At 42.4% G+C, this 18,669-nt stretch overlaps 1 protein-coding gene and 1 pseudogene across 1 annotated transcript in view; one reads left to right on the forward strand and one right to left on the reverse strand.

Annotated features, from left to right (window-relative positions):
• Positions 1-18,669, reverse strand: part of ZNF81 (zinc finger protein 81) — a 746,478-nt gene that overhangs the window by 301,753 nt on the left and 426,056 nt on the right. The gene's annotated exons all lie outside the window — the stretch shown is intronic.
• Positions 9,153-11,033, forward strand: LOC101122337 (protein fem-1 homolog A-like; annotated as a pseudogene).

An 18,669-nucleotide genomic window follows, 5' to 3' on the forward strand; every position in this document is an offset into this window, starting at 1 on the left:
TTGACTAAGATGACTCTAAAATTTAAACGGAAATTCAAAGGACCCAAATAGCCTAAACAGCTTTGAATAAAAAGACAAGAGTTTTGCCTGACTTACACTCCCTGACTTTAAGACTAATTATTCAGTTCAGTTCAGTCTCTCAGTCGTGTCTGACTCTTTGTGATCCCATGGACTGCAGCACGCCAGGCCTCCCTGTCCATCACCAACTCCTGGAGTTTACTCAAACTCATGTCCATTGAGTCGGTGATGCCATCCAACCATCTCATCTTCTGTCGCCCCCTTCTCCTCCTGCCTTCAATCTTTCCCAGCATCAGGGTCTTTTCAAATGAGTCAGCTCTTTGCATCAGGTGGTCAAAGTATTGGAGTTTCAGCTTCATCAGTCCTACGAATGAATATTCAAGATTGATTTCCTTTAGGATGAACAAGTTGGTTCTCTGTGCAGTCCAAGGGACTCTCAAGAGTCTTCTCCAACAACACAGTTCAAAAGTATTAATACTTTGGCGCTCAGCTTTCTTTATAGTCCAACTTTCACATCCATCCATGACTACTGGAAAAACAATAGCCTTGACTAGATGGGCTTTTGTTGGCAAAGTAATGTCTCTGCTTTTAATATGCTGTCTAGGTTGGTCATATCTTTTCTTCCAAGGAGTAAGTGTCTCTTAATTTCATGGCTGTAGTCACCATCTGCAGTGATTTTGAAGCCCCCCAAAATAGTCTCTCACTGTTTCCATTGCTTCCCCATCTATTTGCCATGAAGTGATGGGACTGGATACCATGATCTTAGTTTTCTGAATGTTGAGCTTTGAGCCAACTTTTTCCACTCTCCTCTTTCACTTGCCTCAAGAGGCTCTTTAGTTCTTCTTCACTTTTTGCCTTAAGGGTGGTGTCATCTGCATATCTGAGGTTATTGATATTTCTCCCAGCAATCTTGATTACAGCTGGTGCTTCCTCCAGCCCAAAGTTTCTCATGATGTATAACTCTCATGGAGACTTACTATAAAGGTGCAGTAATAAAGACAGGGGTTTCTCTCGTAGCTCAGTCGGTAAGAATCTTCCTGCCATGCTGGAGACCTGGGTTCAATTCCTGGGTCAGGAATCCCCTGGAGAAGGAAATACTGGCAACTCACTCCAGTATTCTTGCCTGGAGAGTCCCATGGATAGAGGAGCCTGGCAGGCTACAGTCCCTGGGGTCGCAAGACCATGCGATATTGGGATCAAGACACATAAGTAGAGGGTGGATAAATAGCCCCATATATATATGTTAACTTTTGACAAAGATGCAAAAGTACTGTGTTGTATTTTCCGTCCATTTTGTACTCTTCTGTCCAAAAGGTACATTCTTTTCAAAAATTGGAAATGCATGTCCAAAAAAATTACATGAACTTGGATCTATATCTCATATGATATATGAATATTAGCTCAAAATGGATCATTGGCCTAAGGGTAAAATTATAAAACTTCTACAAGAAAACATAAGGGAAATTATTTGTGACCTTGAGTTAGGCAAAGAGTTGTTAGGTATGACACCAAAAATTATGGTCCATTAAAGGAACAAATTGATAGTTTCTGGTTCATAAAATAAACTTGTTTTTCAGAAGACAAGTTACAGACTAGGAGAAACTGTTTGCAAAGTACATTAATGATAATGGGCTTGTATCCAGAATATATGACAGTCTCTCAAAAATGCTACAACTAAGAAAACTACCTACCCAATTAATGGCCAAAGTGTATGCACAGATGCTTTATCAAAGATTATCTACTGATAGCAAAGAAGCACATGAAAAGATGTGCACAAGTCCTCTCCCCACTTCTCTTCCCTGAGGACAACCAATATTAATCGTTTTTTGCTTTCTTTCCAGAAATATTTCTTTACAAATAATGCTTTTAGGTTGCCTGGTATATGATTACTTTCCATCCTGTATCTATGAAAAATCTTTAAGAACAGAGAAATAATATTTTATTCTTAAATTTTCTCATGCAAAAATGGAGAAACCAAGTCAAGTACTGACATTAATAGTTTTGTGGAGACGTTTCACTGGGTTTTGTTTAAATTGTGTGAAAAAGAGTTCAAAGAAACAGATCATTGATATGAATCAGTCATGGGTTTTCCATGTGTTCCCCATCCTGAACCCCCTTCACACCTCCGTCCCCAACCCGTCCCTCTGGGTCATCCCAGTGCACCAGTCCTGAGCACCTGTATCATGCATCGAACCTGGACTGGCGATCTGTTTCACATATGATAATATACATGTTTCAATGCTATCCTCTCAGATCATCCCACCTTCGCCTTCACCCAGAGTCCAAAAGACTATTCTATACATCTCTTTCTCTTTTTCTGTGTCTCATATAGGGTTATCATTACCATCTTTCTAAATTCCATATATATGCGTTAGTATACTGTATTGGTGTTTTTTCTTTCTGGCTTACTTCACTCTGTATAATAGGCTCCAGTTTCATCCACCTCATTAGAAGTGATTCAAATATATTCTTTTTAATGGCTGAGTAATATTCCATTGTGTATATGTACCACTGCTTTCTTGTCCATTCTTTGCTCATGCACATCTAGGTTGCTTTCATGTCCTGGCTATTATAAACAGTGCTGCAATGAACATTGGGGTACACGTGTCTCTTTCAATTCTGGTTTCCTCAGTGTGTATGCCCAGCAGTGGGATTGCTGGGTCATATGGCAGTTCTATTTCCAGTTTTTTAAGGAATCTCCACATTGTTCTCCATAGTGGCTGTACTAGTTTGCATTCCCACCAATAGTGTAAGAGGATTTTCAAAAAGTGTCAAAAAGTTATGACACTGAAAGATAAACTCGCCAGGTCAGTAGGTGCCCAGTATGCTACTGGAGAAGAGTGGAGAAACAATTCCAGAATGAATGAAGAGTTGGAGCCAAAGCAAAAACACCCAATTTTCATGTAACTGGTGATGGAAGTAAAGTCTGATGCTGTAAAGAACAATATTTCATAGGAACTTGGAATGTTAGGTCCAGGAATCAAAGTGAATTGAAAGTGGTCAAACAAGAGATGGCAAGAGTGAACATTGACATTTCAGGAATCAGTGAACTACAATGGACCAGAATGGGCAAATTTAATTCAGATGACCATTATATCTACTACTGTGCATAAAAATCCATTAGAAGAAATGGAGTAGCCCTCATAGCCAACAAAATTTTCAGATATGCAGTATTTGGGTGCAATCTCAAAAATGACAGAATAATCTCTGTTCGTTGCCAAGGCAAACCATTTAATATCACAGTAATCCAAGTCTGTGCCCTAGCCACTAATGCTGAAGAAGCGGAATTTGAATGGCTCTACGATGACCTAAAGACCTTCTAGAACTAACACCAATGAAAGATGTCCTTTTCATCTTAGGGGACTAGAAGGCAAAAGTAGAAAGTCAAGAGATACCTGGAGTAACAGGCAAGTTTTTGCCAAGAGAATGCACTGGTCATAGCAAACACCCTCTTCCAACAATGCAAGAGACAACTCTATACATGGAATGGACATCACCAGATGGTCAATACTGATATCAGATTGATTATATTCTTTGCAACTGAAGATGGAAAAGCTCTATACAGTCAGTAAAAACACGAGTGGGAGCTGACTGTGGCTCAGACCATGAACTCCTTATTGCAAAATTCAGACTTAAACTAAAGAAAGTAGGGAAAACCACTAGGCCATTCAGATATGACCTAAATTAAATCCCTATGATTATACAGTGGGAGTGACAAAATAGATTCAAGGGATTAGATCTGATAGACAGAATGCCTAAAGAACTATGGATGGAGGTTCTTAACATTGTACAGGATGCAGTGATAAAAATGATCCCCAAGAAAAGAAATGCAAAAAGGCAAAATAGTTGTCTGAGGGGGCCTTACAAATAGCTGAAAAAAGAAAAAGCTAAAGGCAAAGTAGAAAAGGAAAGATATACCCATCTGAATGCAGAGCTCAAAATGATAGCAAGGAAAGATAAGAAAGCATTCCTAGAAAGATGTTATGGGGAGGGAGGTGGGAGGGGTGTTCATGTTTGGGAATGCATGTAAGAATTAAAGATTTTAAAATTTAAAAAATAAAAAAACTAAAAAAAAAAAAAGAAAGCATTCCTAAGAGATCAGTGCAAAGAAATATAGGAAAACAACAGAATGGGAAAGACTAGAGATCACTTCAAGAAAATTAGAGATACCAAAGAAACATTTCATGCAAAGATGGATGAAATAAAGGACAGAAACAGTACAGACCTAACAGAAGCAGAAGATATTAAGAAGAGTTGGCAAGAATACACAGAACTACACAAAAATATCTTAATGATACAATGGTGTGATCACTCACCTAGATTCAGACATTGTGGAGTTCAAAGTCAAGTGGGCCTTAGGAAGCATAACTATGAACAAAGCTAGTGGAGGTGATGGAACTGCAGCTCAGCTATTTCAAGTCTTAAAAGATGATGCTGTTCAACTGCTGCACTCAATATGCCAACAAATTTGGAAAACTCCACAGTGGCCACAGGACTGGAAAAGGTCAGTTTTCATTCCAATCCCAAAGAAAGGCAATGCCAAAGAATGTTCTCACACTAGCAAAGTAATGCTCAAAATTCTTAAAGATAGGCTTCAACAGTATGCCAACCGAGAACTTCTAGTGGTTCAAACTGGATTTAGAAAAGGCAGAGGAACCCGAGATCAAATTGCCAACATCTGCTAGATCATAGAAAAAGCAAGAGGATTCCAGAAAAAACATCTACTACTGCTTCATTGACTGTGCTAAAACCTTTGACTATGTGGATCACAACAAACTGTGGAAAATTCTTAAACAGATGGGAATACAAGATGGGAATATCACCTGTCTCCTGAGAAATCTGTATGCAGGTCAAGAAGCAACAGTTATAACCAAACATGGAACAATGGGCTGGTTCCAAATTGGGAAAGATGTACGTTAAGGCTGTATATTGTCAGTCTGCTTATTTAACTTCTATGCAGAGTACATCATGCGAAATGCCTAGCTAGGTGAAGCACAAACTGGAATCAAGACTGCAGGGAGAAATATCAACAACCTTAGATATGCATATGACACCACAGTTATGGCAGAAAGTGAAGAGGAACTAGACAGACTCTTGATGAAAGTGAAAGGGGAGAGTGAAAAACCTGGCTTAAAACTCAAGATTCAAAAAACAAAGATCATGGCCTCCAGTCCCATCACTTCATGGCAAGTAGATATGGGAACAATGGAAACTGACAAAATTTATTATCTTGGACTCTGAAATCACTACAAATGCTGACCACAGCCATGAAATTAAAATACTTTCTCCTTGGCAGGAAAGCTATGACCAACCTAGACAGCATATTAAAAAAACAGAGACATTACTTTGCCAATGAAGGTCCACACAGTCAAAGCTAATGGTTTTTCTAGTAGTCATGTATGGATATGGGAGTTTGACCATACAGAGGGCTGAACGCCAGAGAATTGATGCTTTTGAACTATGGTGTTGAAGACTCTTGAGAATGCCTTGCACTTCAAGGAAATCAAACCAGTCAATCCTAAAGGAAATCAACCCTCAATATTTATTGGAAGGACTGATGCTAAAGCTGAAGCTCCAAAACTTTGGCTCCCTGATTCGAAGCACTGACTCATTAGAAAAGACCCTGATGCTGGGAAAGATTGAAGTCAGGAGGAGAAGGGGACAACAGAGGATGAGATGTTTGGATGGTGTCACCACCTCGTTGAACATGAGTTTGAACAAGCTCCAGGAGATGATGAAGGACAGGGAAGCCTGGTGTACTGCAGTCCATGGGGTCTCAAAGAGTCAGACATGACTGAGAGGGTGAACAACAACAAGTTAAGAAGAAGGAAGGAAAGGAGTATGATCAAGCATGGAGAATGGAGGAAGAAGTTAGGCAGGGGTATAGAAAAGGAGGTGACCAGCGGGAAGGATGGAAGACTAGAAAGAGATCAAACAGGAAGGAGGGGAAGGATAGAAGGGAGGTCTGACAGGGAGAATTAGATGAATGGAGGTTGATAAAATATGGAGGAGGTGAGGAATGAGGCCAGGACATTGAGATGGATGGGGGCTGATCAAACAAGGAAGAAGAAGGGATTTTGGAGGTGAGAAGCGGGGAGAAGGTGACTGGGGGTGTGAGGTAGGGAGAATAAGAATGAAGGGAAGTCAGAAAGTCAAAACAGAGGAATTGAGGATGGCCTTTTGGGGATGATTGGGGGTGCAATGTCAGGCAGGGGCTGGGAAAAGAAAGTAGATGGGCAAGCAAGGAGACAGGAGGAACAGGGAATGGTTATACAGTGAGGAGCAGAGGAATGTAGGCTAGACAGGCAGAAAGAGAGACATATTGGGGGGTGTGGTCAGGCAAGGAGGTTATCAATAAAGAAACAGCAGCCAGGCAGACAGAAAAGTGAGACTAGAAGATGATTGAGCAGTAAGAAGAGGGGAATGTAGGGGAGGTCAGGAAGAAAGGAAGGGACCCGCAGAGGTTAGCCAGAAGGTATGAAGGCATTCAGGCAGAAGGAAGAAGGAATAGGAGATATTTCAAGCACGGAGAACCAGAGGAAGAAGGTGTGATAGGGAGAAGGTGAGGAATGGAAGTTCATGAGGGAGAAAAGGACAAGTCTTGCCTTGGGGTCCCTTGAGTGCTCAGGGCATAACACCTGGAGTTGCTTGCACTACCTCTTATTATTAGGAGGGTGGTCCCACCCTGAACCCTGCCCACACCTTGTCACCAACCCCAACCAAGTGAGCTTCCTGGTGTCTCCCCCACAAAACCCTGCCCCTAATTCACCCACCTCTGCCTCCACCCACATGCTGCCCTTGATCTTGCCCACCCTGCTCCTGCTCCTGTCCACATCATGCCTTTGAAGCTTCAGCTTTATCATCAGTCCTTCCAATGAATATTCAGGGATGATTTCCTTTAGAATTCACTGGTTTCATCTCCTAGCAGTCCAAGGGACTCTCAAGAGCCCTCTCCAGCACCAATATTTACCAGAAAAGGCAAGCATAATTAGCCTGAGGGCAACTTATTGAAGCTTGTGGTTCACCAGGTTCTACGTCCAAGATTCCCTCAATCAGTTGACTTTGAGCCTTTTTCCTATTATTCCCTAGCCGAGGGTTTCGTCCTAGGCTTTCCTGATTCCCTTGTTCCTGCAGGGTCTGCATTCTCAGGAACCTCTTTCTCCAGTCCCTCTTCCAGTGTCTTGGCGTAATGTAATAATGACATACGGTTTTCCCATCTACCTTGGCTCCCTTCACATGTTGTCCAGAGTAGGGCTTCTTCCCTCAGAAAATAGTTGTAACCAAGTGGCTAACACAGTGATATTTAACTGCTTCTTTTCTCCTTCCTCTTTCTCTACATTGTCCCCGAATTGAGCAGCTCCTGCTAGGTTTTATGTAGTATTCGGTCCTGCTGCTGCTGCTGCTGCTGCTAAGTCGCTTCAGTCATGTCCAACTCTGTGTGACCCCACAGATGGCAGCCCATGAGGCTCCCCCGTCCCTGGGATTCTCCAGGCAAGAACACTGGAATGGGTTGCCATTTCCTTCTCCAAGGTTGACACAAAGTAAATAAGACCAGTGGGTGATTTTGAACTACCCCTGGATCCATGATGGTAAATTTGGGGAAGCCTCAACAAACTGCCAATGGAAATCAACTGGGAGATCACTAGTCTTCTGGATACACTGCTGTGATTTCTCCCAGCTCACTTTTCTTAGAAGCACTTCAGCTATGGCCATTTGCAGGCCCTCTCAGTGGGTCCCTCGAGCATTTAGTTCTTCCATTATGTGGGAGGTGGCATAGAGTCAGAGTCTTTTTTCTTTCTTTTTTTTAAAGTAATTCATTTATTTTAATTGGAAGATAATTACTTTACAATATTGTAGTGGATTTTGCATCCATAGACACATTATTTTCGCCACATTGCCCCTGATGTGGTAGGTCACATTCCGGTCCTGACATGCCTGCTCCATCAAAGAACCAAAGCTGCTGCTTGCAGAATTCTCTGCAACTACCATTGCACATCCCCATATGAAGGGCTGTAAACCGAAAACACACTGCCAGGTACTTGCGCAAGCTTCTGTGGTCTTCCCTGGGCTCAGGAAAAGAAGCCCTCAGTGAATAATGTAGGGGAGTTGAACAGCATGTAGAGTTGTACTGTTTCAAGCCTGAGTAGCTACAAGATGGCATCTGCTTTATTGGCTAAGTGGTTAGGGAAGGCTAGCTGTCTTCAGGAAAAATGTAGAATTAGATGACTCCTGGGTTTCCTTTCCCAGTTATTCCTTAATAATATTGCTTTATCATCTCTGCTTTCCCAGCTGTATAGTTTGTGGATAAGAAAATATTCTTGGAGGTCGCAATCTAGGCTAAGCATGAAATGGAATCAGAGCTAGGGCATGACAAACACACACCTCACACAGGGAGATAATTCATTACTGTCTCCTTGTCCTTCTTTGCAGGGAAATCTACTGATTAACTGCCCATCTTGAAGATCATAGCTTCACCCTTACTAGGAGTCAGATTGAGGCGTGAAGATGAAGAGCTGCCATGGAAAGGGAGCAAAAGGAGGGGAGACAGCAGAGAAAGGAGGAGGAGGGTTTGGAGAAAGAGAAAGAGACTTTAATTCTCCCATTTCCTCTTCCATTTTGCTCCATCTTCCCAAATGATTTTTTACCTTCTTCTTAGGATGATATGCATCCTGTAAACATTAGTAATTCCTTTGCTGGGAATGAAGGTGCAATTGTAGTCACTCAGTCATGTCCAACTCTTTGCAACAATATGGACAGTTGCCAGCCAGTCTTCTCTGTCCATGGGATTCTCCAGGCAAGAATACTGGAGTGGGTTGCCATTCCCTTCTCCAGGGGATCTCCTGACCCAGGGATCAAACCCGGGTCTCCTACATTGTAAGCAGATTCTTTACTGTCTGAGCTACCAAGAAGAGGTTCTTCTAAGAACCACCATATATGTTAATTCATCCAAATTAATGGAAGCATCCTCAGGCCAATGTAAGACTGCATTTTCCTTTCAGATGGATTCCCTTCCAAATGTCATATTGAGCTGTATTGGTCATTTAAGAGAAAAGATTTGCAAGTAAGATCTGGCTTCCCATCTTTCCCACCATTAAAGCTGATGATGACTCTGATGGACTTTTAGGTCCTGTATTATGCATGCTTACTCAAAAAGAAAATCTAGAATTTGGAGAGTGAGAGCCATCGAGGTAGTATTTGAAAAGAGCAAAGTGGTAAAAGGGGATGGGGGTGGGGGGCTGAGGGTGGGGAAGCAGCTTGTCATTACTTCCCATTACAGCCACCTAGATGTGGTCAAGTACCCGGTGGCGGCGCCAGCTTGGAGGCGGGTGGCTCAGTATACTTCAGTGAGGAGACCATCAAGGGTGCACAGCCGCTGTGGGCCGCCTCAGCCTCTGACCACCTGGACCTGGTGCAGAGCCTGCTGTGCTGCGAGGACTTGGAGAGCAGCACCACATGCACCCTCTCGAAGCCCTTGCGTACTGCCTGCTTTGATGGGCAACTGGATGTGGAGCGATACTCGGAGGGTGAGCACCAGGCTACCTGGGGAAGGCCAACCAGCGCAGGCACACACATGCCTCCTGATCTACCCTTACACAGGCCATGGCAAGATTGCCATCTACTGGTTAGATCAGGGTTCCCACCAAGGCCCTGCATGACCTCACGGAGGCTGGCAGCCTGGGTGTCCAGCAGGTGCTGTTCAGGTGCCAGACCCACAGGGAACGGGATGGCTATGTCATGACCCCACTGCTGGCGGCCCACATGACGGACCTCAGGAGCATGACGGGAGACCTCACCCAAGAGCAGCCTGCTGGAGAAGAGACGCAGCCAAGGCAGGCCTGAGATGGTCCCTCCACCAGCCAGGCATGTGCGCAGCCCCAGGGCTCATGCTGCTGAAGCTCCTCCTCAGGGGAACCCCTGAGCACCAGCTGAGAAGCGGTCTGACAGCCTTGGAGTTGCTGGGAGCCACCTACATGGCTAAGAAACGGAATCTGCTTAGGGTCCTGAAACTCTTGCTAGGGGCCATGGAGCTGCGTCACCAGGGGACACGTATCTGCCAAAACTTGAGTCCCAGCTGGTCCTCGGTCTGACTATTCCAGGGAGGTGAACACCACCAAGGAATTGGAGGTGCTCAAAATGCAGTGTGATGAGATGTGCAAGTAGGCACTGCTGACCTGAGAGTGGTCCTGGGTCCCTCCCACCCGGATATTTCCTACTCTGTGCGTTACCAGGATGCTGTGTAGGCTGACTGGAACAGCTTTTAGCTCTGCATCCCCTCATGGAAATACATCCTAGACATGCAGCAGAACAACCTGGAGCCTCTGATTACCAGCAGCTTCCTATCCTCTGATGAATTCTTCTCCTAAGTGCTCCAGAAACCCTTGGCCAAGGGGCAGCCTGGGCGTGCCAACTGGCTTTGCAGATCTCATGTGGGTGCTGTGCAAAGGGGACTGGGAAGTGGAGCAAGCCCAAGGAGCCCAGGGACTCAGCCCAGTTCACCAAGGCCCTGGACATCATCCACCACCTGCTCTATCTGCTGGAGAAAGTGGAGTGCCATCCTGATCAGGAGGACATGAAACCCCAGAGGGTGAGGGTTTGCACCCCTCTCAGCAAGAATGGCTCCACTCCTGCACGTGGCAGTGGATTTGGACCATGAACGTGGGCCACTTCTCGGGGGCAGATTCCCTTACCCCAAGTGGTCAAGGCGGTCTCGACTTCCGGGTCAATCCAGACAGCTGGGACTTTGACAACAACACCCCAGTGCACATCGCGAAGCAGAACAACTGCCTGGAGATCGTGAATGCCCTGACAGAGGCAGGGACCCACGTGGACACCACCAGTGCCTTCAAGAATACGGCCTGCAAGGTGCTTCATGAGAAATGCTGGCCAAGATCACCATTCAGACCTTCAACTACGTGACCCCACAGTGCCTTGTGGCCTTCACCCTGGACAACAACAAGATCCCCTACAAGGGCTTCATTCCCTAAGAGCTGGAGGCTTTCCTCCGGCTGTACTGAAAGTGGTCAGAGAGGAGAACCCAGGACGGGCGCGGCCCGCACCTGTCCCTGCCCTCTCTGAGGACCTCTTTTGGTGGCTGGAAACTGGGGAAGAGCTCACGGGGCCTCCAAGGTCCCCTCCCCTCATCATGGAGAGGGACAAGAATCAATGAGTTGTCAGTAGTAGAAACTTCCAGACCACGTGCTCAGAGAACTGGCTTTCTCTAGGAGTCCGCACGCCCATACTCCACAAGGAGAAGATGCTCAACCTCCCACACATCCCGTTTGCTCCAGTTTCAGAGAATCTTGCCTTCTGACCCCTGGCAGAGGGAAGGCATCACCTCCCTCTCCTACTAGAAACACAAGAAGGAGCTGAGAGTTGGATACAGCCTCTACATCTTATGTATCAGACAGGATATATACACCCACCCAGGGCAGTGTTAGGACTGGGGGCTCTGAGGGGTCAAAGTGGGAGAATTCACCCTTCCAGCACATTCACACCTGCTCTTTCCGCCCTGCTGTGGGTCAGACTCTCTGCCCCTGGGCCACCAGCCCCTTTCATAGCCTTTGTGGTTTGGTGTTATGTTTATTTACCTGGCAAAGTGGAGTTGGTACTTACCAGGTGGCTCAGTGATAAAGAATCCACCTGTAATGCAAGAGACACAGGAGATGGGGGTTTGTTCCTGTGTCGGGAAGATCCCATGGAGAAGGGTATGGCAACTCACTCCAGCATTCTTGCCTGGTGAATCCCATGGTCAGAGGGTCCTGGTGGGCTACAGTCCATGGGGTCCAAAGAGTTAGATGCGACTGCGCACACTCAGGCACAGGCAGCTTACGTTTGTGGTGCAGGAGGTTTTGCTGCCATACACTATTTTTTTAATATAAAAAATTAATATATTTTAATTGGAGGCTGATTACTTTACAACATTGTGGTGGTTTTTGCCATACATCAACATGAATCAGCCACTGGTGTACATGTGGCTCCCATCCTGAGCCTACTTGCCACCTCCTTCCCCATCCCATCCCTCTGGGTTGTCCGAGAGAACTAGCTTTGAGTGCCCTGCTTCATGCATCGAACTTTCATTGGTCATCTATTTCACATATGGGAATATACATGTTTCGATGCTATTCTCTCAAACCGTCCCACTCTCGCCCTCTCCCATATAGTCCAGAAGTCCATCCTTTACATCTGTGTCTCTTTTGCTGTCTTGCATATAGGGTCGTCATTACCTTCTTTCTAAATTCCATATATATGTTAATATACTGTATTGGTGTTTCTTTTTCTGACTTACTTCACTCTGTATAATAGGCTCCAGTTTAATCCACCTCATTAGTACTGATTCAAATGCATTCCTTTTAACAACTGAGTAATATGGCATATAACTGTGTATATATACCACAACTTCCTTATCCATTCATCTGCAGATGAACATCTAGGTTGCTTCCATGCCCTAGCTATTGTATACAGTGCTGCAGTGTACAGTGGGGTACATGTACCTCTTTCAATTCTGGTTTCTTTGGTGTGTATGCCCAGCGGTGGGATTGGTGGGTCATATGGCATTTGTACATTCAATTTTTAAAGCACTCTCCACATTGGTCTCCAAAGTGGCTGTACTAGTTTGCATTCCCACCAACAGTGTAAGAGGGATCCTTTTCAGCACACCCTCTCCAGCATTTATTTTTTGTAGACATTTTGATGGCAGCCATTCTGACTGGCTGGAGATGGCAATGGCAACGCACTCCATTACTCTTACTTGGGAAATCCCATGGACAGAGGAGCCTAGTGGGCTACAGTTCATGGGATCGCAAAGAGTCGTACTCAACTGAGTGACTTCTCTTTCACTTTTCACTTTCATGTGCTGAAGAAGGAAATGGCAACCCACTCCAGTGTTGTTGCCTGGAGAATCCCAGGGACGGGAGCCTGGTGGGCTGTGGTCTACAGGGTTGCACAGAGTTGGACACGACTGACGTGACTTAGCAGCAGCAGCATTCTGACCTGCATGAGACGGTACCTCATTGTGGTTTTGATGTGCATTTCTTTGATAATGAGTAATATTGAGCATCTTTTCATGTGTTTGTTAGCCATCTGTATGTCTTCTTTGGAGAAATGTCTGTTCAGTTCTCTGGCCCATTTTTTGTTTGAGTCACTTATTTTTCTGGTATTGAGCTGCATAAGCTGCTTGTATATTTTGGAGATTAATTCTTTGGCATTTGTTTCATTTGCTATTATTTTCTCCCATTCTGAAGGCTGCCTTTTCACCTTGCTTATAGTTTCCTTCGTTGTGCAAACCTATTAAGCTTAATTAGGTCCCATTTATTTTTGTTTTTATTTCCATTACACTGGGTGTGGGTCATAGAGGATCTTGCTGTGATTTATGTCAGAGAGTGTTCTGCCTACGTTTTCCTCTAAGAGTTTTATAGTTTCTGGTCTTACATTTAGATCTTTAATCAATTTTGAGTTTATTTTTGTGTGTGGTGTTAGAAAGTGCTCTACTTTCATTCTTTTACAGGTGGTTGACCAGTTTCCCAGCACCACTTGTTAAAGAGATTCTCTTTTATCCATTGTATATTTTTGCCTCCTTTGTCAAAGATAAGGTGTCTTTCGGTGTGTGGATTTATCTCTGGGCTTTCTACTTTGTTCCATTGATCTATATTTCTGTCTTTGTGCCAGTACCATACTGGCTTGATGACTGTAGCTTTGTCGTATAGTCTGAAGTCAGGAAGATTGATTCCTCCAGTTCCATTCTTCTTTCTCAGGATTGCTTTGGCTATTTGAGATTCTTTGTGTTTCCATACAAATTGTGAAATTATTTGCTCTAGTTCTGTGAAAAATACCATTGGTTCTTTGATAGGGATTGCATTGAATCTATAGATTCCTTCGGGTAGTATACTCATTTTCACTGTATTGATTCTTCCAATCCAGAAACATGGTATATTTCTCCATCTATCTGTTTCATCTTTAATTTCTTTTGTCCGTGTTTTATAGTTTTCTATATATAGGTCTTTGTTTCCTTAGGTAAGTTTATCCCTAAGCATTTTATTCTTTTCATTGCAATGGTGAATGGGATTGTTTCCTTAATTGCTCTTTCTGCTTTCTCATTGTTACTGTATAGGAATGCAAGGGATTTTTGTGTATTTATTGTATATCCTGCAGCTTTATTATATTCATGATTAGCTCTAGTAATTTTCTGGTGGTATTTTTAGGGTTTTCTATGTAGAGTGTAGAGTAGTCTGCAAAAAGTGAAAGTTTTGCTGCTTCTTTTCCAATCTGGATTCCTTTTATTTCTTTTTCTTCTCTGATTGCTGTGGCTGGGACTCCCAAAACTGTGTTGAATAGTAGTGGTTAAAGTGGGCACCCTTGTCTAGCTCCTGATTTCAGAAAAAATTCTTTCAATTTTTCACCATTGAGAATAATGCTTGCTGTGTGTTTGTCATATATGGCTTTTATTATGTTGAGATATGTTCCTTCTATGCCTGCTTTCTGGAGAGTTTTTATCATAAATGGGTGTTGCATTTTGTCAAAGGCTTTCTCTGCAACTATTGAGATAATCAAATAATTTTTATATTTCATTTTGTTAATATGGTGTATCACATTGATTGATTTGAAAATATTGAGGAGTCCTTGCATCCCTGGGATGAAGCCCACTTAGTCATGATGTATGATCTTTTTAATATGTTGTTGGATTTTTTTTTCCATTTAATTATTTCAGGATTTTTGCATCTATGTTCATCATTGATATTTGCCTGTAACTCTCTCTTTTTTGTGTGGCATCTTTTCTGGTTTTGGTATTAGCGTGATGGTGACCTCACAGAATGAGTTTGGGAGTTTACTTTCCTCTGCAGGTTTCCAGAAGAATTTGAGTAGGATAAGTGTTAGCTCTTCTATAAATTTTTGGTCAAATTCATCTGTGAAGCCATCTGATTCTGGGCTTTTGTTTGTTGGAAGATTTTTGATTACAGCTACTATTTCCATGCTTGTAATGGGTCTGTTAAGATGTTCTATTTCTTCCTGGTTCAGTTTTGAAAGGTTATACTTTTTAAAGAATTTGTCCCTTTCTTCCAAGTTGTCCATTTCATTGGCATATAATTGTTCATAGTAGTCTCTTATGATCTTTCGTATTTCTGTGTCTGTTGTGATTTCTCCATATTGATTTTTAATTTTATTGATTTGATTCTTCTCTCTTTTTTTTTCATGTTAAGTCTGGCTTATGGTTTGTCTATTTTATTTATCTTCTCAAAGAACCAGCTTTTAGTTTAGTTTTTTTAAATATTTCTCTTTTTTAATTTTAATTTTTACTTTATTTTGCTTTACCATACTGTATTGGTTTTGCCCATACATTGACATGAATCAGCCACGGGATCATTGCTACAGTTTCCTTCATCTCTTTTTCACTCATTTCTGCTCTGAGTTTGGGGATTTCTTTCCTTCCACTAACTTTGGAGTTCTTCTTTTTCTATTTGCCTTATGTGTAAAGGTAGGCTGTTTATTTAATGTTTCTCTTGTTTCTTGAGGTAGGCTTGTATTGCTATGAACCTCTCTCTTAGCACTGCTTTCACTGAACCCCATAGGTTTGGGGGTGTCATGTTTTCATTTTCATTTGTTTCTATGCATATTTTGATTTCTTTTTTTATTTCTTCCATGATCTGTTATTCCGAAGAGTGTTTTTAGCCTGCATATGACTGTGTTTTTATAGTTTTTCTTTCCTGTAGTTGACATCTAATCTTACCGCATTGAGATCAGAAAAGATACTTGAAATGATTTCAACTTTTTAAATTCTCCCTAAGATCAGCAACAAGACAAGAGTGACCACTTTCACCACTATTATTCATCATAGTTCTGGAAGTCCTAGCTACAGCAATCAGAGAAGAAAAAGAAAAAGGAATCGAGACTGGAAAAGAAGTAAAGCTCTGTCTGCAGATGACATCATACTGCACATGGAAAACCCTAAAGATAGTATCAGAAAATTACTAGAGCTAATCAGTGAATTTAGCAAAGTTGCAGGATACAAAATCAATACATAGAAATCACTTGCCTTTCTATACACTAACAATGAAAAATCAGAAAGAGAAATTAAAGAATCAATCCAATTGACCATTGCAACAAAAAGAATTAAATGTCTAGGAATAAACTTACTTAAGGAGACAAAAGAACTGTACACAGAGAATTAGAAGACACTGATGAACAGAATCAAAGATGGCATAAACAGATGGGGAGATATTCCAAGTTCCTGGGTAGGAAGAATCAATATTGTGAAATTGACTCTACTACCAGATGCATCTACAGATTCAACGAGATCCCTATCAAATTACTAATGACATTTTCACAGAACTAGAACAAAAAATGTCAAAATTCATATGGAAACACAAAAGATCCCAAATAGCCAAAGCATTCTGGAGAAAGAAGAAAGGCGCTGCAGGAATCAAGCTTCCTGACTTCAGATCATACTACAAAGCTACAGTCATCAAGACAATATGGTACTAGCACAAAAACAGAATTATAGACCAATAGAACAAGATAGAAAGCCCAGAAATAAAGCCATGCACCTATGGGTACCTTACTTTTAACAAAGGAGGCAAGAATATACAATGGGACAAAGACAGCCTCTTCAATAAATGGTGCTGGGAAAACTGGACAGCTACATGTAAAAGAATGAAATTAGAATGCTTCTTAACACCATACACAAAGATAAACTCAAAATGGATTAAAGACCTAAATGTGATACCAGAAACTATAAAACTCCTAGAGGAAAACATAGTCAGAACACTCGATGACATAAATCAAAGCAAGATCCTCTATGACCCACCTCCTAAAGTAAAGGACATAAAAACAAAAGTAAACCAGTGGGACCTGATGAAACTTAAAAGCTTTTGCACAGCAAAGCAAACTACAAGCAAGGTGAAAAACAACTCTCAGAATGGAGAAAATAATAGCAAATGAAACAACTGACAAAAGATTAATTTCCAAATATACAAGCAGCTCATACAACTCAACACTAGGAAAACAAACAACCCAATCAAAAAGTGGGGAAGAGACCTAAACAGACATTTCTCCAAAGAAGACATACAGATGGCTCACAAACACATGAAAAGATGCTCCACATCACTCATTATTCAGTTCAGTTCAGTCACTCAGTCGTGTCTGACTCTTTGCGACCCCATGAATTGCAGTACGCCAGGCCTGCCTGTCCATCACCAACTCCCGGAGTTCATTCAAACTCACGTCCATCGAGTCAGGGATGCCATCCAGCCATCTCATCCTCTGTCGTTCCCTTCTCCTCCTGCCCCCAATCCCTACCAGCATCAGGGTCTTTTCCAATGGGTCACTTCTCATGAGGTGGCCAAAGTACTGGAGTTTCAGCTTTAGCATCATTCCTTCCAAAGAACACCCAGGACTGATCTCCTTTAGAATGGACTGGTTGGATCTCCTTGCAGTCCAAGGGACTCTCAAGAGTCTTCTCCAACACCACAGTTCAAAAGCATCAATTTTTCGGTGCTCAGCTTTCTTCACAGTCCAACTCTCACATCCATACATGACTACTGGAAAAACCATAGCCTTGACTAGACAGACCTTTGTTGGCAAAGTAATGTCTCTGCTTTTGAATATGCTATCTAGGTTGTTCATAACTTTCCTTCCAAGGAGTAAGCATCTTTTAATTTCATGGCAGCGATCACCATCTGCAGTGATTTTGGAGCCCAGAAAAATAAAGTCTGCCACTGTTTCCACTGTTTCCCCATCTATTTCACAGAGAAATGCAAACCACATTCTGAACTCACACCAGTCAGAATGGCCATCATCAAAAAGTCAACAAATAATAAATGCTGGAGAGGGTGTGGAGAAAAGGGAGTGCTCTTGCATTGTTGGTGGGAATGTAAATTGATATAACCACTGTGGAAGATGGTATGGAGATTCTTTAAAAAGCTAGGAATAAAACTGCCATATGACCCAGTAATCCCACTCCTAGGCATATACCCTGAGGAAACCAAAATTGAAAGAGACACATGTATCCCATTGTTCATTGCAGCACTATTTCAATAGCTAGAACATGGAAGTAACCTAGATTTCCACTGAAGGATAAATTGAGAAAGAAGTTGTGGTATATATACACAATGGAATATTACTCAGTCATAAAAGGAATGCATTTGAGTCAGTTCTAACCAGGTGGTTGAACCTAGAACCTATTATACAGAATGAAGTGAGTGAGAAAGAGAAAGATAAATACCATATTCTAAAATATATATACAGAATCTAGAAAAATGGTACTGAAGAATTTACTTACAGGGCAACAATGGAGAAACAGACATAGAGAATAGACTTATGGACACGGGGAGAGGGGAGGAGAGGGTGAGATGTATGGAAAGAGTAACATGGAAACTTACATTACCATATGTAAAATAGATAGCCAATGGGAATTTGCTGCATGGCTCAAATATTAATATTAGAGTAGGACATGACTGAGCGACTGAACTGAACTGAAGTGAATATTAAAAACCTATTGTATTTCATCTTCTGTACAAATCATTAGTGATTTCCCCTCAAACAGGGGCTCTGTATCAACGTAGAAGGGTGGGATGAGGAGGGAGATGGGAGGGAGGTTCAAAAAGGAGGGGAAATATGTATACCTATGGCTGATTCATGTTGAAGTTTGACAGAAACAGC

Source organism: Ovis aries, chromosome X (assembly GCF_016772045.2).
Source record: "Ovis aries strain OAR_USU_Benz2616 breed Rambouillet chromosome X, ARS-UI_Ramb_v3.0, whole genome shotgun sequence".
NCBI lineage: Eukaryota > Metazoa > Chordata > Mammalia > Artiodactyla > Bovidae > Ovis > Ovis aries.